Below are 18,653 nucleotides of genomic sequence, written 5' to 3'. Positions count from 1 at the left end.
AGAAGTATAAATACTGACAAACTGGGTAGGCCTGATGGAACCCACTGGTGCCTGATCTCTACAAGCGTCTTACAGTTAAGAACTGTCTTATTGTAAGATGTTAATATATTAATACAGACTTCCTCCCACCCACTTGCTGTCAGCTGTGACCAACATGAATAGTCACATCCCTACTAGGGCAGCTGGTATGATTCAGCTAGACCAGAAATTCCAGTTTTTACACATTGCTGTCTAGCTTCCTTCAGGAGTTTGCCTGCACTACCCTTGTGTCAGATTACAGGGAGCCAGGACTTTTAGCCCTTGCAAAACAACTAAACATATCACATACTTAGATCTGTCTTTACCTGTTGCTTCATGTTTAACTCCTTTCTGTACCAATGGGAACCCTCTACATACAAATGTCATTTTAAAAGCTGCCTTTTAAATAAAGAGTTACAACCATAGTTATATGCCTAGTTGTTAACATATCTTAATTTTTTTGTATCAACTTGGCACTTAACTTTCCTGGTAAGAAAAATTCCTTATGTTTGTGTCAGAAAACAAAAAACAGATACAAAGATGGACAGCAAACAGAAATTATATTTCACAAAGGGTCTTGATTTATTTTGCTATTATTGCAAGGTTTTAAATATAAAATGTAAATGTACTGCCTTCAAGTCAATTCCAACTTATGAAGACCCTATGCCTAGGGTTTTCATGAGTCTGAGAGGCAGTGACTGGCCCAAGGTCACCCAGTCAGCTTCATGGCTATGTGGGGATTCGAACTGTGGTCTCCCAGGTCATATCCAACACCTTAACCACTACGCCACAATATACCTGCTCACTTATGATACTGATGGAAGTTCACATTTTCAGATTAACTGTGTTGGCAGTAGTTTTAATCATTGCTATCTGGTGTTCAGTTGTTCCCCTTTTGTTTGTTTCCTGCTATAAAGCAGCTGCCCAAAGCAAGAATTAGAAGTATAACTCATTGCACAATTCAATGGAAATTAATTCTAAGGATATGACAATCAAAGAAACAGAATGCATGTGAGCAATTCTTGCCCTCAGTGATGAGCTCTATATGCTTAATATTTTTTTCTCCCCCCCACTGGCTTTCCCCTTTTCTCTCTGGCCATTCTCCAACCATTACTCCCAGCAGGAAACTCCCTTTACTGTTACTATTACTAGAGACCTCTCTTGAGGTCACTCCTCACAGCTTTTCCCCCAACTCTATCCAAAACAACTGCTGTAGATCATTAAGATATGTTCAGTATATATATTGCACCAAGCTAACTGAAAAAGCAAACTTAGTTGACCAAAGGAGAAAGCACCACGTGGCCTGCCCAGTAGAGAAACATAGGCAACTTTCTAGTTAGATGCAAACAGAGATGTCAGTCACTACAGGAGATGTTTCACCAGTCTTGGAGACCTGACATATTATGTACTTTCAAGGGAAGCATTTTAATTATGAACCTTTTAATCTGCAGCTCCCTATTAAGAAGCTTATCCTGTACAAAGTGGTCATAATCATATGAAGCTAATGAACCCTATCCCTCCTCTTATCTTACAAACGTACACAGAAAATATTAAGTCATCATAAAGCCTTTCAGGGCTGTTTATGGGGCTGTAGAATAGCAACGACACAGTTGTAGGACTCAAATTAAAACCACAAAAACCTAAAGTACAAACAAAAAGCCGAGAATAGCTCTATAAGGTTGTTAACACTACAATCCTAAATATAGTTTTGGGAGTTTTTAAGGTTCACTGAAGCCAACAGGACTAAAAACTGATGAAATCAAACACATGATCATAGAACAAATGTTTTAGAAATACAATTCAAGGCTAGAAATATGGACAAAGTGTTAGTTTGTTCAAGATCTTCAGTGTTTGCCAGAGAAGGCTTATAGAGAAAATCAATGCCCCATCACCAGTTCTTTGTTTTCTTTATACCAAAGAAGCAGGAAAATGAAGAACACATGCCTAATCCAGATTAGGGATGAGATCCATTCGCCAGTCCTGCTTCGAAAGCATTTTATTGACCTAACAGGCAATATCAATTCAAGTTTGTTCTTTGTCCACTATCTGGTGCTTTTACTGGTCTGATTTTTTCCATCCCCCAAAATATTGATATTAATATCAATATTTTATTTTAAAATATCAATATTTTGAAAGGAAATATTGATAAATGAAAGAAAATATCAATATTTTTGAAAATAATATCAATACTTTGAAAGAAAACATTTATAGTTTGAAAGAAAATATTGATAAAGGAAAGGAAAGCAGCTTTGCCACCTCCTTCTCCACCTCCTCCACTTTGACTGAGGCTGGTCAGTTTTCATGTTAGCAAGCTTCCAGTTTCCATAGAGGAAAGCAGCTTTCACTGCCCTCCCTCCTCCTCAGCAAACCCTGAGTCCTTAATGTGAACTAGACCTGGCTTCCTTTCTTCCACTTGGATTATTCAAGTGGAGGGGGTGGCAGAGAGAGAGAGAGAGAGAAAGAGAGAGAGAGAGAGAGAGAGAGAGAGAGAGAGAGAGAGAGAGAAACAATCAATCAATCAATCAATCTACTGCTGTGCTGTGAGTATATCTGATGGAATATTCTGGGGGGGGATCTAGTGTCGGGGGAAAGCTGCTGACGTTTGGCGCAAACAGGATTGCTCCACAAGATGGACAATATGCAGATCACTGAAAAAATTGGGTGCTAAATCAAAATTCCATGGAATTCTCAGCCATCCATAATCCAGATGAATTCCAGAAGCAGTGAATAAAAATGTGGCGCAAAGAAAAATACAGTAAAACACTTGTCCACTCAGTAAAACCACTCATTAAACCACTCAGAACAAAGTCATGTCTCTCAATAATATACAGGGCTGCAACTATTTTCATATCTAACCCTCTTGTTTTTTGGGGGTACTGAATTCTACAATCCAGACTGGGATTTCTAAAGCAAGATGTACTCAAAACAAGGAGGCTGGATTGTCCTGAAAAACAAGGCATTGGTCTTTTGGAACATCAAGCTTCCTTTGGGACATACGCAGATGTTTCAATTAAGGCACTTGCTTCAACAAGGGTAATAAGCAGCAGTAAATGTTATATATTAAAATGCTGGTTTCTTAAAGGCATTGTTTCTCCCAGTTTAAATTCACATGTGTGGATGTCAGGATAACCAGTCTTGAAATATAAGGGCTACTTATATTTCCCAGGAATGGGGAACCTTTGGCCTTCCACATGTTGCTGAACTACAGCTCCCATCAACCTTGGCCTTTGGCTGATGGGAGTTGTAGTACTGCAGATGATAGTTAAACACCCAATCACAAAACATTTAACATTTAAACCTTTTTAAAAAAAATCGTTGCCAATAGGCAGTTACAAAGAGCTTTCCAATTAGGCAGTTATCTACAGGAAATGAGTAAAATATTGCAACTCTGCAATCTATACAGTTGGAAACTGGCTAAATTCTACCTGATGAAGAAATCTTTTCAACTTAAAAACCTGCACATTATTTCACCAAATTAAATTGGTCGAAAGGAAAAAAAATATCTTGTTTTTGAAATATTGCTATGTGTTAGCCCTGTAATCCTTTAAAAGCTCCAAACTAAGCAGATCCCACTTCTTCACTAGATGGTTTACTAACTATCCTTTGTTGCCTGCTGCAGAAAGCAGGACTTTATAGTTTTGCCCCATAGCAGATAGCAGAGGTCATGGTGACAAGTCTGGGGAAACAACAAGGCAGGAGATGCATCATCATTGCTTTTGGACTTTCAGAGGGAGGAAGACAATGTCTGAAGTGCCAGTTGGCAACTGAATTTCTTATTCTCTGGCACAAATATGGAAATATTTGTACCTAACCTAATAGAAGTGATGCATTATATAAAGTCAATGATAATCACATTTATACTACTTTTGTCACAGGCATGCAATCATGTAATTTCACATTAACCCCAAATGGAAGACAGATTTCATAGAATCCCATGAAGTTCTGACACAGAAATCTGACCACCAATTTTCCAACTTAAACTAACAATTAATCACCTACCCCATGTTATTCCTCCAGTTGTTGTTCATGATAAAAAATATCCCCCTTTTCATTAAGCAAATTCCAGTCTTCAATAAAAATAAAGTATTTTTTTCCTTTCGGAGGCTGTTACACAATAGCATTCATGAGAAAATATTAAAAAGAGCAGTATCTTGGTTCATCTCTTCTACTTCTAGTGGTCTAACTGACAGGAAGCAGACATGCAGCTATGAAGTACAAGTGACAAGTGCTTCCTGCCTCCACTGCTACATCTTTCTTTCACACTTGTGGTAAAAGTAATTCGTGCCACAGTATGCCTTTTGGAGAAACACATTAAAATCTGCAAACATGCTATTTAACAAAAAACACAAAATACTGGGACAAGGGGAACCAATTCTCATATTAAAGGCAAAGTTAGAACTAATGGAGGTACAAGAAAAAATATTATTTGAATATAAGTGTATTACAAAAAAATCACAGACCACAACATTAAGTAATTATCATATGCCCTAGTTTAATAGAAGGTAACGGCTAGCAAGGCTTCTAGCAGTTGGTACCTAACATATGATATGCTGTATGTTGATCAAAACAAAAATTGTACAGAGGCAACTGGCTCAGCACTTTTATGAAATGCAAACTGGAAGTACTTCACAGTTTGACAAACATCTGTCACCAGCTGTAGTATACACTCTTCTGCTACAAAACTCATACAGAAAACTCCCCCTACACTCTGCACAAAAGAACCATCACAAAACAGGAAGTAGTAAAATGGAAAAACAGAAGTGTTATCTGGGAGGGAGCACAACCAAGTCTGACAATTTTAACTGGGCAACCTAAGCCTTCACTTGGAAAATGTTTAATTAGAAAATGAAGGGTATTTTAACTCCAAGTAGTTCTTGCTAGGTAAATATCAACCCCAGAATTGTTTAAAACATTGAAATATTGCCCCCTTTAAAAGGGAAATGGTCACAAAATTTTGAAATGGAAAAGCTCATAGCAGTTTGGGCAAGGTATTTGCCACTCATCATGGCTGTGCCAAATCTAACCAATCAACAGGCAACTGGAAGGGGGAGGGGGGAAGAGAGAGAAAAGCCATATATATTTGTGCACAAGTACACACCAAGTTAGGAGCAAGCTGGCAGCCAAAGATCTTCCAGCATTTAAAAGCCACTTCTCTAAATTTTGGTGGAAGAAATGGGTGTCTGCTGTTAAAGGAACTGAAACTCTTGAGAAGCCCAACAGACCTTACTTCTCACAACAATGTGCATTATTTGAGTAACACACATCTCAGTTTGCATTTTAGGAATGAAATTCAAATGCTCACTATAAAAAAGCTCCTAATGTTCCAGAGAGAATTTCTTGCTACATTTTGTAACATAAAATTCCAAATACTGTACAACTACAGATTATAAAAGTAAAGCCACACACATATATAATTTCCCTAAAATTATTCAGATTGCATACTGTTTCAAATTCTGGAATATTATGGTGAGGACTTGGTAGGTAAGGAAAGGAGTAGTAAAGTTTAAGGGACACTGGGAGCAACACTGAGTATACATTGCACAATTGTGAGCAAGGATGGAAAGTTGCATGTGGTGTTGATATGCTGTCCCCTGCTCCCAATCTGGCTGCATTCAGGCGTAATGCTAAACCATAGTTTAATGTTAGGAGAACAAAATTGCCACCCTGGGCTCCTGCTGGGAGGAAAGGTGGGATATAAATCAAATAATAAAATAATAAATAAATAAATAAATAAAATGCAGTGAGGCTCACACATGCAAGCTTCCCCTCCCCCTCCTCTGGCATGGCCACAAAGAGATCTGAAGCTTCCGCTTCCATTTTAACTGCACTTAAGTGCGTGCTCCAAACCCTGAACTATGGTTAATTTTAATAATGGTTTGTTGAAACAAGGCAGCCTCATAAAATATGATTGGAACTTGACTTCTTTCAATAAATCCTAGTTAAGATTAACCACGGTTTGTTACTCTAAAACTGAAGTGAAAGCTTCCAAACTCTTTCTTGCAGCTGTGCCAGAGATAGAGGAGCAAAGCTTCCTGCTGCTTATTGTTGTACAACTGAACAAGGCCAACGTTTCTCAATTTTTTTTGGAAAGGTGAGGGGGAGAACGTGATTGAGACATGCAACAGAAACAATGTTACAATTTATGCAGACAAATATTCAGTATTTCCTGACATACTCCTTTGTAAGTTTTGGGGTCTCTTGTATCATAAAAGGCTTCCACTTTTCTGTAGGTATAGATTTTCCCACAGTCTCTTGGTATGAGTGATTTACATCATTATCAAAGTCTGCCAAGCACCTTGAAGCTGTTTATTTGTTGTTAGTAAGCTTTCCTTTTTAAACTGTGGTTATACTTTTAAGGCATAAATGCTTTTTCTTGAATAGGAGTAATTTTACACAGAAGGCTTAAATTGTGTTTGAGCCCGTTTGATTAGTGTAGACATCTAATCATTGTTAATGTAGAAGAGTCAGAGAGAAGCACTGCAAACAAGCATTGAGTTTAACTTCTGACTGAAGCAGAACTTTAAACTTCATCAGTAGAAATGCCTATAGCAACTCTCACTGCAAAAAAAAAAAAAATTCTGAAGATTCATTCTAACTGTTCAAATCCAGGAAAATATACTCAAAGTTGTCTGTTATCTTTTTCGGAAAGCTCCTTAAACTTTGGCACATCAAATATTTTTTAGTTATTTCTGTACTACTTGGAGGAAAGTTAAGATTACAAGTTTATCCCTACTCCAGTCCCCACTGCACAGTATTATTCAGCAGATTCCATAAGTTCTTTCTTTTCCTTTCTTTCTTTGCAAGACATTTCAGTCACATATCCTTTGCAAAATACAGATACAAATTTGTTTTCATAAGAATACATGGACAGAGCAGATTTGTATGCCATGGTAACTTGACACCTCAACTCAAATCACTCTTATAGTCAAATATTACTAATGCAAAAAAGGTCAGATCATGACAATTAGGTATTCTTGTAGAATAATTCTAGAGTTTTACTGTTTGAAATATTATTGTAAAAAAGTCAGTGGCATATTATTAGCAGATCTATATAGATAATGAAATAGAAATGGACTGCCTTCAAGTCAATCCCAGCTTATGACGACCCTATGAACAGGGTTTTCATGGTAAGCAGTATTCAGAGGGAGTTTACCATTGCCTCCCTCTGAGGCTGAGAGGCAGTGATTGGCCCAAGGGCACCCAGTGAGCTTCATGGCTGTGTGGAGATTTGAACCTTGGTCTCCCAGGTTGAAGTCCAGCACCTTAACCACTACACCACTGGCTCTCATATAGAGAATCCCAGGGAGGCTGTTGAACCTCTGTCCCAAGGCAGTTTTTGCCTGGATCAGAAGAATGAAGGTTAAGCTTAATCCAGATAAGTAGTATATGTTGTGGGAAGGGAAAACTGACCCCTCCATGGAGGTTTGCAACTGGTCCTAGACAGGGTTGAGCTCTCCTTGAAAGATCAAGTGCACAGCTTGGGAGAGTTGCTGGATTCAATGCTAACTAGGATGCTCTGATAGCGGCAGTGGCTAGAAGTGACTTTTACCAGCTTTGGCTGATTTGCCAACTGCACCTGTACCTAGACAGCACAGACTTTGCCTCAGCTGTCCCCCACACTAGTGATATCCATGCTGTAATGCACTCTATGTGGGATTGTCCTTGTAAAGTACAAAATGCAGCCACCCAGCTGCTGGCTGGGGCAGAGGGTTTAGAATATACTACCCCTACACTGTACCAGTTGTACTGATTACCAGTGCTTCTGGTCTCAATTTTAAGTACTGGTGATGACCATTAAAGCTCTGAAAAGTTTGGGACCTGGTTACTTGAATGACCACTTACACCCATATCAATTAGGGTATGCCTTAAGATTCGCCTCAGAGTCCCTGCTTAGGTGCCCACCTACAGGCAATAAGGTTGGCAGGTACACAGAACGTGGCCTTCTCAGCTGTGGCTCCACAGTTAAGGACCTCAGTTTCACTCAAGCTGGCAAGCTCCACCTCATATGTTTAAACAGGCCTTAAAGTCCTATCTTTTTACTACTAGTGTGTGTCGGTGTTTTTGGTATGTTAGTTTATTTTAGTAATATTTTGTACTGCTTTGAAATGTCTCTTTTTAACGTTTTAAAAATTATACTCTGGTTTTTCTGTCTCTATTTTTATAAACCATTTTGTTTGAAGAGTAGTCTGTAATTTTTTTAATAAGTAAAAGATAATAAAAAGCATACTTTGATGAACATGTTTCCCTACCCATTTTTCCTTCTGTCGGCCAATCAGCCCATTTCTAAAACAAGAGAAACCATTCCTTCCTCATTCTATCTCATCTCCAGAAAATACACATGGTATACTTCCATCTATATTTATGTCAAAAGCAGTAAAATTATGGACTATATTTAACTTAAGGCAACCCCTAATATAATCACCTGAGGGTAGAATTAGTCATGGCGTCAACTTCAGGACAGAAAAAGGTTCCCGCTTCACCTTAACTTCCCACTGTGAGAAGTGCATCTGAGGCATGATGAAATGCTTTCTCTACTGGAAAGGTAGCATCATGTTCTAAGTTTTACAAGAATCCCTTGTACTCTGATCCTTTCCCCCTTGTACCTATAAATTTTTATTTATAGGTACACCAGAATACCAAGCAATGAATCTTGCATTAACATCCTCTGCTCTGGTTAAGAAGTTCCCCAAAGTCTATCATACCCTTCAGTGTGGATGAAATCCTGCATACACGTAATATGCAAAACAGAAGTGAAACTGATTTCTGTCATCCTCAGTGGACAGCTACATTTATTGTCACAAAGTATCTTCCAGTTTTAATGAGAAAAAAACCATTAACTGCTTAAGAAAGAACAGATCTGCCAAATAACCAAAACATTTTAAAGATGTTGATATAAGAATCAGAATACAACTACAGTATTGTATAATCTGCAGAAAAACAACATGCGAGTCTGCACCACGTCGACACAAAAACAAGCATCTGCTTTTATTTGCAGATCAACCTGCTTTTAAGGTACAGTAAGAGACGCCGCTACAACACAAAAAAAGTTCATAACTGAGTATACTATGAAGGTAAAAAGATATAAACAGGTGCAGAAAGTAGCTTTTATTAAGCATTAAAATATAGATTCCAACAAATCTTTTAGCAGTTATAGCCTTTCATCAGGGGAACCTTAACGAAAAGGCTTACTTTTGCTCCAATCTCTTGCAAGAGACCTCCTGAAAAACATTTGCAGCAGTAGCTCTTTAACACCACTCAAGTACCAGAAATTGCAAGTGAACACACCATGTGAGCAGGTGTGAAACAGCAATTCTGATCTGTTAAAGGAAAGGATGCCTTCTTCTTTCCCTGTCTGCCCACCCTCTTTTCCTGTTTTAATATTTTTATATAAACTGCTTTTTCGTGAGATCTGTCTGAGAGACAGGACATATATCTCAAATAAACAAAGCAAAGCAAAACATCGCAGATGCTTCTACATGGCTCCTGTTCTATTCACTTCCTTACTCCCCCCCCCCAGTATAGTTTCCAAGAGGCTAGATATTGTATTCACAATTCATTCAAAGGACAAATTAACAGAGACTTCCTCTCAAGCAGCAGCAGCTGTCTATGATTTGCTGTGACCTGGGGCAAGACACTTGGGCTCTCCAGTTCACCACTTCTTGTTAAATGCTTCCAAACACTTTGAACTGAAGGTTTTTTATAAAGATCAGTGATGACACAGCTCCTGTCTACTTTAAGTAGAAAATATTTTCTAATAGCCATTTCAATATTAAAAAATAAGTTGACAGGAAGATTATAAGACTTGATGTGCCAGCAAATAAGTCCTTAGAATAGAGCAGACCACACTGCCACAAGACACCGCTAGGAACTGTGAGAAAATTAATTCATGCTACAAAACTGTACAATTTCAGTGTGTGTCATTAAGTAAACATTCATCTTCAACTTTTACTCTGCCCCTTAAAACTAGATGTGATGTGTAACATCCGTAATTAAAATCTCCTGTACTATGATGCTGTTGTTGTTTTATTGTTGGTAGCAGCCATGGAGGGGATCCAACTGGAACCACAACATGGGGGAGGGGATTAATTTGCACACCATTTCTCAATTCAAGTTGCCTCCTCCAAAGTTGCTAGGTTCTCATATATTATTTATTTATTATTTGATTTATATCCCGCCCTTCCTTCCAGCAGCAGCCCAGGGCAGCAAGCAAAAGCACTAAAAACACTTTAAAACATCATAAAAACAGACTTTAAAATACATTAAAACAAAACATCTTTAAAAACATTTTTTAAAATGTTCTGAAGAAATTTTTTAAAAGGAAAAAGGTTAAAAAGATATTGTTTTTTAAAAAATAAGACAGGTAAGAGTGTGGCTCCCAAATAGCAACTTTGGAGGGGGCAATTTTAATTAAGAAATGAAAGTGAAGAGAGGGCTAACCGTGAACTAGATTACTGTCGACTTGAAGGCACATAACAACAACAACAAACCTACATTTATTTGCTTTTTTAATAGAAGGAGATCCTAGTCACAGATCTTCTGTATCATACCTAATTTGATCTTCTGAGCCTGGGGTCCGAAAGCTAGTTTTGTCATGTTCAAGGGCTTCTGCACACCCAGCAAGAATAGTTTTTTAAAGCTTTTTTTCTGTGTACAATAGTCACGCCTGCCATATCCCAAGCTCTCTTTCAAGTCCCCTCAGCTTCAATAGAGATTTGCTGTGTGGCATATTGTTCACACAATGTTATCCTAAAGCCTCACTGGAGCTAATCGTCAACACCTTTGGATGCCAGGCATTACTGTGAATTCCACCCCATAGCTATGTTTAAACAGCAGATTACACAGGCTCCTAAAAAGCTAGAAAATAGCACCACTTCAAAAGCATTAAACACTGAGGGCACTGCTGAAGAATTTAACAAAAAAGCTAAAACAAAGGAACAGTACCCAAAATTGAACAGCATCTAACTCAGCCTCTCGCAACCAGTGTGCCTCCAGATGCTGTTGGACCACAACTCCCATCAGCCTCAGCCAGCATTGCCAATGGTCAGGAAAGATGGGAATTGTGGTCCAACAACATCTGGAGGCACACTGGTTGGGAAAGGCTGATCTAACTGCTCGAGCACCCCACTTCTCAAGTACTACATTAAAGTCTTACATCTTGGGAACGGTGAGAGTAGCTGTAATGCTACAGAGAACACAACCCCCTGTATTCACACACATACTGACATTACTGGCAGCTATTTTTCTGCCATTACATCTTCTATTTTATTTATTTATTTATTTATTTATTTATTATTCAATTTGTATCCCGCCCTTCCTCCCAGCAGGAGCCCATTTTGAGAAATCTAACCAGATTTTAAAAGTTGAGCAAATCTTTTTCAGCTGAAAAAGGGAAATAAAGAGGCCAGGCTTTCTCAGACAAGCCTTCAGCTAAAAATGTGAAATATTACCCACAACAAGACAGAAAGAAACCTAATCTAAAACTCTTTAGGATGAACAGCATTTTGCCATGCTGACTTCATGAGGCAAGTAATTTAAGACTCAAGCCTATTCTTCCTGCCTCCTCTCATAGAAACAATCTCTAAATGCAGCATTTCCACTCTTCGGTCCCAACCTGAGACCCATACCAAATGTCACCACACAAACTCCTTTCTGCTACGCAATATAACACATTTTGCAGAATATATCTGCAGAAATTCCCAGGCTCAAACCGACAACGGCCTTGAGGATTACAACAACTGCTTACACTTTATTTTCATTAAACTGAAGCTTTTTTTTTTTTGCTATTTTCATCTCATATAGCCTAACAAAGATGAGTGATAGAATTACAGAAAACACAGCACAAGATGGCTCAGCCTGTCTCAGTTCATTCTCTCAGGTACAATCAATCAGAATATAACTCTTTAACCCAGCTCAGTTTACTGATGTGTCATCTGGAAGATTTCTACAGGCTCCTCTATTCCATGCTTTGATACACATAACTATTTCAGAAAGAAGAATTCGCCTTAAATATAAGGGTTACACCTGAAGTGCATTTTTCTATAGCACACAGTGCTGATTTCAACAGCTTATTCCTATTACATTTTTCTCCTTTTTCAAAAGCATTAAATGTTTAAATTTTTATTTATAGGTACACCAGTAAGGTTGACAAGCCCCATTAAAGCCATTTTCACTTTTTATCCAATCAAACTAACTGAGCTACATCAGAAGTTTTCCTTTTACCAGGTTCACTTTTACAAAAAAAAATGTTTATTTTAGGACAAATGAAACATTTAAATATAAAACAGTCTATATTATTTTATCTGTTTCCTACTCTTTATTAATTATTAAATTAAGCATGGGACTTTCATTTATTAATACAGTCAAAAGCATATAGCCATGTTTGTTTTTAAAAACTCAGTATGTACACCTAATCCTCTACTAGGTTTAATAAATTCAAGTTACAGGTACTTCACTAAGTCAAGTCATTCAAAATTACCTTGCTCTAAGTTGCTTGCAGGGTCCCAAAAGCTAGACAGTAACAAGAAATCCAGGAGTTTTGTGCAGTTAAAATGGCTACTGTAGATTGGGGAAGTGGTGTCTGTGCTTCAGCTTATGAGTCATACATGAAACTAAATGTTTCTCAGAGAGGCACGCCCAGGTTGCTGTGGGCCCAATTACTCCACCAGGTCAAACATGCAAATCTTCAGGTAAGAGGGAAAGAGAGAACAACCTGATTCAGCCAGCCACACCTTAACTAGCAAGAGCAAAGGCCGAACAATTCTGAAGCAAAGTGGAACATGCAGACAGCACACTCAACAAGTGGACAAAGAAAGGCTAGAGCAATTTATGCAGCACTATCAGATACTCCTCCCCGCACTCTGTTTGTTAAATAAACGAAGTATTTCACTGTTCAGAGAAGTTAATGATCAATCGCCAAACCCTTTATATTGTAAATCAGCTTAACATAATTTTGCAGAATTATTGTTAAAACCAATTAATATGAATATAGTTCACTTCATGAGTTTTGTCAGAATAGTAATTATTCTGTACATGCCTAACCTTCTACTGTGAATAAAAAAGGAAGCCAAATTCTGTTACAATCTACTATACTTTTGTGATCAAAGATAACTTGTGGTGATATTTTCGATTCCAGGCCTGGCAACCAAGAGGTCTTCAGTATCTTTAAAAGTTGTGCAGGGGAAAGGGAGAATTCCACCTTGTTTTTCCCATTACAGTGTTGCAAGAACACCTGCACTTGGCTGACTTTCTCTTCTCTTAAAGATACAGGATCAGTCTCAGGCAACCCTCACCTTGTAGCACCTTAAAGACTTATTTTGGCGAAGCTTTCAGATACATGAAACATTATCCTGAGTTTCAGGTACATATTGGTAAGCAACTAACACATATAGTGCGATAAAAATCCAGTACAGTAGGGCCCCCCGCTCATACAGCGGGTTATGTTCTGGACCCCCACTGTAAAATGAAAACCGCTGTAAAGTGGATCCCATTGACTTACATTGACCAAAATGGTGCCCGGTGGCAAAAAACCACCGTAAAAGTGGAACAAGCGTTGTAAAGCGGGGCCTTTCTGCAATTCACAACCGCTGTATTAGCGGAACGCTGTAAAGCGAAGCGCTGCAAAGCAGGGCCCTACTGTATGTTATATAATTGTTTTTTAAAAATAACACTTTTGGGAAAATGTTAGGAAGGCTACTCTTTTCTTTTGGTTCAGCTCTAAAAACCAATGGGTGGGATCAAATTAAATCATACTTAAGTCCATTCATTTCAGTAGGTCTACTCCAAGCATGAGATCCTTTGTGGCGTAGTGGTTAGAGTGTTGGACTACGACCTGGGAGACCAGGGTTCCAATCCCCACACAGCCATGAAGCTCACTGAGTGAGCTTCATGAGGCCTCTCAGCCTCAGAGGAAGGCAATGGTAAACCACATCTGAATACTGTTTACCATGAAAACCCTATTCATAGGGTCGCCATAAGTCGGAATCAGCTTGAAGGCAGTCTATTTCCACTTTTCACTCCAAGCAAGACTAATCTTGGATGTCACCCAATAAATTTTGAAACATGACCTAAGCAGTTTAGCAATCAATACTTGGTGTGATCAAGTATTAATCCACATTGTACAGCTGTATAGTAATAATACTTAGTACTTACAGATCTTTTTCAAGTGTTCAAAGTACTTTGCATACTTCACAACTGGGGTGCAAAACCTATGACCTGAGGGCCACACCTCTGCCTAATTTCATGTAGTCCTCAGCAGCACCCATCCCTCTGGGGTGCTGCATGCCTACTCTTGCTCTCTAGATTGCCCCTCTCAGAATTGCTTCTTTCGCTGCTTCTTGTGTGTGTAGGAGAGGGGATAGAGAAGAGATTAAATGGCACAAAGAAAGAGCTATGCAATGCTGCAAACTCCCTCATTTCTGGCTCCAGATCTGCCCACCATAGGCAGTGGGCCCTGATTGACTTTTCCCATTGGATAACATCCCTATATAGGACAAAGGATCTCCATAGGTTTGTTGTAAGGATTGCCACTTCAATAATTTTATTGTAAGATGCCCTGATAACTATATTGAAGTGTGGGGGATTTGTTGTTGCTATAAAAACAATAAATTACAACAAGATATGGCTGTGCGGTGAGGAGGCTTGCCTGGGTTTATAGGAAAATCAACAACTGAACCACAGACTTTCACCAATGTGTAGTTTGGTCTCTTAGCTGCCATATTCTAGCTGTTATAATAATTTTGTCTATTTAAAATATTTTAGGCTACCTTTTAGACCAAAGCCCTCACAAGACATCATACATGACAAAGTGTATATTAAAACCAATAAGCAATTTATTTATTCATCAGTGACCACCAGAATACACTATCTGTTTCTGGTTGCCAGGCCCGGTCTCCAAGAGGTCTTCTGTATCTTTAAAAGTTGTGCAGGGGGAAGGGAGAATTCCACCTTGTGGTTTTTCCCATTACAGTGCTGCAAGAACACCTGCACTTGGCTGACTTTCTCTTCTCCTAAAGATATAGGATCAGTCTCAGGCCCTGAACCTGGCAACCCTATTGCCAACCCAGAGGAAAAAGTAGTGGCTGCGGCAAGTAGGACTTCATGGCTCCAGGGGTTAGAGCCTATCTACCAGTTTCCATTCCCTGCCCCAACCAAAAAAAACAAACCCACAAAAAAGCCTTGTTGCTGACAAGGTAGCTATGGTAAATTAAAAAGGTAAAGGTGTCCCCGCACTTGTAGTGTGAGTCGTTTCCGACTCTTAGGGTGACTTCTTGCAACGTTTACTAGGCAGACCGTATATATGGGGTGGGATTGCCAGTTCCTTCCCCGGCCTTTCTTTACCCCACAGCATATACCGGCTACTCATTTTACCGACCACGGATGGATGGAAGGCTGAGTGGATCTAGAAATGCTTTCATTAAAACAAAGTTAATTGGGCTGCAATGCTATATACTTACCTAGGAGTAAGTGGCAATGAACACAATGAGAATTAATCAGTCCATCCACTGTAGTTCCTGCCCACTCTTTCTATTTCTGGGGAAACATGACCTATCTGAAGATCTATATACCCTTGGCACAAAGGTATAACTCTCAACCAGATCACACCAATGTTGATAGCTAAAAGCAATAGGTTCTCATGGTTGCTACATCAAAAAATAAAAGTAACAATTTTTAAGATTGCTAGTAGGGAGACTAGGGTGAGAGAAAGAGGGAATAATCTTTCTGCTAAAGACCCCATTCCAGTCCTTGCTAACAGATACAACTAAAGGTGAATGTATAGATGAAGGTGACAGACAATGCTTTACAAAGGCCAGGAAGTGGGACTGTAGAACTGTTATTGCTATTGCTCCTCCCCTCAAACCAGTTTTGCAGGTTTTCGAAGAGGTTCAAGCTGTACCCTGGAAAACCCAAAACAGCTCTGCTAAAATAGTGTCTCAGCTCTGCTAAAATAGTGGTATTTATGTTCTGGTGGTGCAAGTGTTGCCAATTAATTGATTTTCCAGCTTTAAAAGGCTATATAGATTCAGGCTTGTAAACAACCTCTTGCCTAGTCACCTGCAATGAGTAACAACTACATCCAGGACACTGAAGAGGAGTTTTGTTCTGGTTGTTCCCTTTTAACAGAGCAATCCAAATCACCCGGAAAGAGCCTTGATGAGGCATAACTAGCTGCCCCTCCTCCAGTGGAAAGGGGTCCACACCAAGTTAAAAAACCCATACTGGCAAAAACACATTCACCCATGTACAAATAACTTGGCAAGTGGAAGATACACCCACCAATCATTTTCCTGGCAGAAAGCCCCAAAATAGAGTATGCTGCAGATGGGGAGTGAGCGTGGCAAGGGCTGGACACAAGTTCCATCACATCCAATCCCCTGTCAGCTGTCCACCACACCCCTGAAATCTGGCAGAACCCACATCTAGCTGAAAGAACATAAATTCCATGGGACAGATGGAAGGTACAAAAACTGAATTTTCCAGATTGTCCCCCCTTCCCAGGCCACACCCATATTGGCATTAAAGTGCTGAGGATATGGGAGATCACAACATGACTAGGATAACTCAACTAAGATGACAGTTCACATGGTATGGGGCTATGGGGCTATGTCTCACATACCCTGGATGGATGGACACTGAGCTCACAAGGGATGGCTCAGGTGAAGGGGCACCATAGTAAATGGCAGCTGCCCTCACAGGTGAGCACAAACAGGAATATGAGACAGAAGTGGATCTAAGGAGATAGTTGACAGCCTTTTCTGGATACTGCCAAAAAGAACACCGTATGGTGAATTATAGCAAAACCAAGGTAATGGTCCTTTCCAAGCAATACAGTCCTCAAAAAAGGTATTTGGATAAACAACATATTGAACAGGTTTGAATATTTAAATATTTGGGCATAGCTGTTCAGTCTTCAGGGACATGGTCTGCTCAACAAGGATATGTGGTAGAAAAAGCTATGTGGCATATCAAACAACTAATGCATTTTTTAAAAGGCCATAACTTCATTCCTGTAGTGCTTGAAGTATTTTAAGCCTAACCCTTTACTTCAATTACTTTACGGGATTCAAATATGGGCTGATGCCAATTTAAATTCTCTGAAAGTTCTGCAGTCTAAATTCCCTAGACAAATTTTCTCTATACCAGTCTGTGTCTCAAATGCTGCTTTGTGATCTAAAGCTGGTCTCCCTACCATTCTCACCCAGGCCTGGTTGAGGACATTTAACTAATGGCTTTGACTGAATTTAGCTCCTACTGGCTTGCTTCCTTTAGTTTTTCTTGATTCACATGAAAACAGTTGGCTGAAAGCCATTAATTTAAGGTTACACTTTTTTGGCTTTTCACTGCAATTGTTATTAAGTTCAGGTTTGAACAAAGCAAAAGATGTGTTGAGGTGATGCCTGTTTGATACTGAACAACAAAACAGTATGTCTGTAATTAGAAAATTGAGTCCTTGATATGACTGTTCTCCAGCTAGCCCTCTTGATACCGTAGTATCTTGTCTGCAAGGCCTGTTGTTGTTATGTGCCTTCAAGTTGATTACGACTTATGGCGTCCCTATGAATCAGTGACCTCCAAGAGCATCTGTCATGAACCACCCTGTTCAGATCTTGTAAGTTCAGGTCTGTGGCCTCCTTTATGGAATCAATCCATCTCTTGCTGGGCCTTCCTCTTTTTCTACTCCCTTCTGTTTTTCCCAGCATTATGGTCTTTTCTAGTGAATCGTATCTTCTCATTAGGTGTCCAAAGTATGATAACCTCAGTTTCATCGTTTTAGCTTCTAGTGATAGTTCTGGTTTCATTTGTTCTAACACCCAATTATTTGTCTTTTTTGCATGGTATGGGCAAAGATCTCCTCCAACACCACATTTCAAATGAGTTGGTTTTCTCTTATCCACTTTTTTCACTGTCCAACTTTCACATCCATACATAGAGATCGGGAATACCATGGTCTGAATGATCCTGACTTTAGTGTTCAGTGATACATCTTTGCACTTGAGGACCTTTTCTAGTTTTCTCATAGCTGCCCTCCCCAGTCCTAGCCTTCTTCTGATTTCTTGACTATTGTCTCTATTTTGGTTAATGACTGTGCTGACGTATTGATAATCCTTGACAGGTTCAATGTCCTCATTGTCAACTTTAAAGTTACATAATCTTCTGTTGTCATTACTTTAGTCTTTTTGATGTTCAGCTGCAGTCCTGCTTTTGCGCTTTCCTCTTTAACTTTCATCAGCATTCGTTTCAAATCATTACTGGTTTCTGCTAATAGTATGGTATCATCTGCATATCTTAAATTATTGATATTTCTCCCTCCAATTTTCACACCTCCTTCATCTTGGTCCAATTCCACTTTCCGTATGATATGTTCTGCATATAGATAAAACAAAAAGGGTGATAAAATGCATCCCTGTCTCACACCCTTTCCAATTGGGAACCAATCGGTTTCTCCATGTTCTGTCCTTACAGTAGCCTCTTGTCCAGAGTATAGGTTGCGCATCAGGACAATCAGATGCTGTGCCACCCCCATTTCTTTTAAAGCATTCCATAGTTTTTCATGATCTACACAGTCAAAGGCTTTGCTGTAATCTATAAAGCACAGGGTGATTTCCTTCTGAAATTCCTTGCTCCATTCCGTTATCCAA

At 39.1% G+C, this 18,653-nt stretch overlaps 1 protein-coding gene across 4 annotated transcripts in view; it reads right to left on the bottom strand.

Moving 5' to 3' along the window:
* The window catches only part of ELF1 (E74 like ETS transcription factor 1), an 82,226-nt gene that overhangs the window by 53,776 nt on the left and 9,797 nt on the right, over positions 1 to 18,653 (bottom strand). The window contains exons 1-2 of one of the 4 annotated variants that reach the window (XM_061629936.1): positions 13,057 to 13,130; positions 12,494 to 12,698 (exon numbers count right to left, since the gene is read on the bottom strand). The exons of 2 other annotated variants lie outside the window; for them this stretch is intronic. The gene's annotated coding sequence lies outside the window, so the exon portion shown is untranslated. Of the gene's footprint in view, positions 1 to 12,493; positions 12,810 to 13,056; positions 13,131 to 18,653 lie in introns of those variants that run through there. One more of the 4 variants, XM_061629939.1, reaches the window with a different exon arrangement.

This window comes from Rhineura floridana, chromosome 5 (assembly GCF_030035675.1).
Source record: "Rhineura floridana isolate rRhiFlo1 chromosome 5, rRhiFlo1.hap2, whole genome shotgun sequence".
NCBI classification, from domain to species: domain Eukaryota; kingdom Metazoa; phylum Chordata; class Lepidosauria; order Squamata; family Rhineuridae; genus Rhineura; species Rhineura floridana.
The sequence above is the reverse complement of the archived record's forward strand: the minus strand, read 5'-3'. Positions and strand labels throughout refer to the sequence as shown.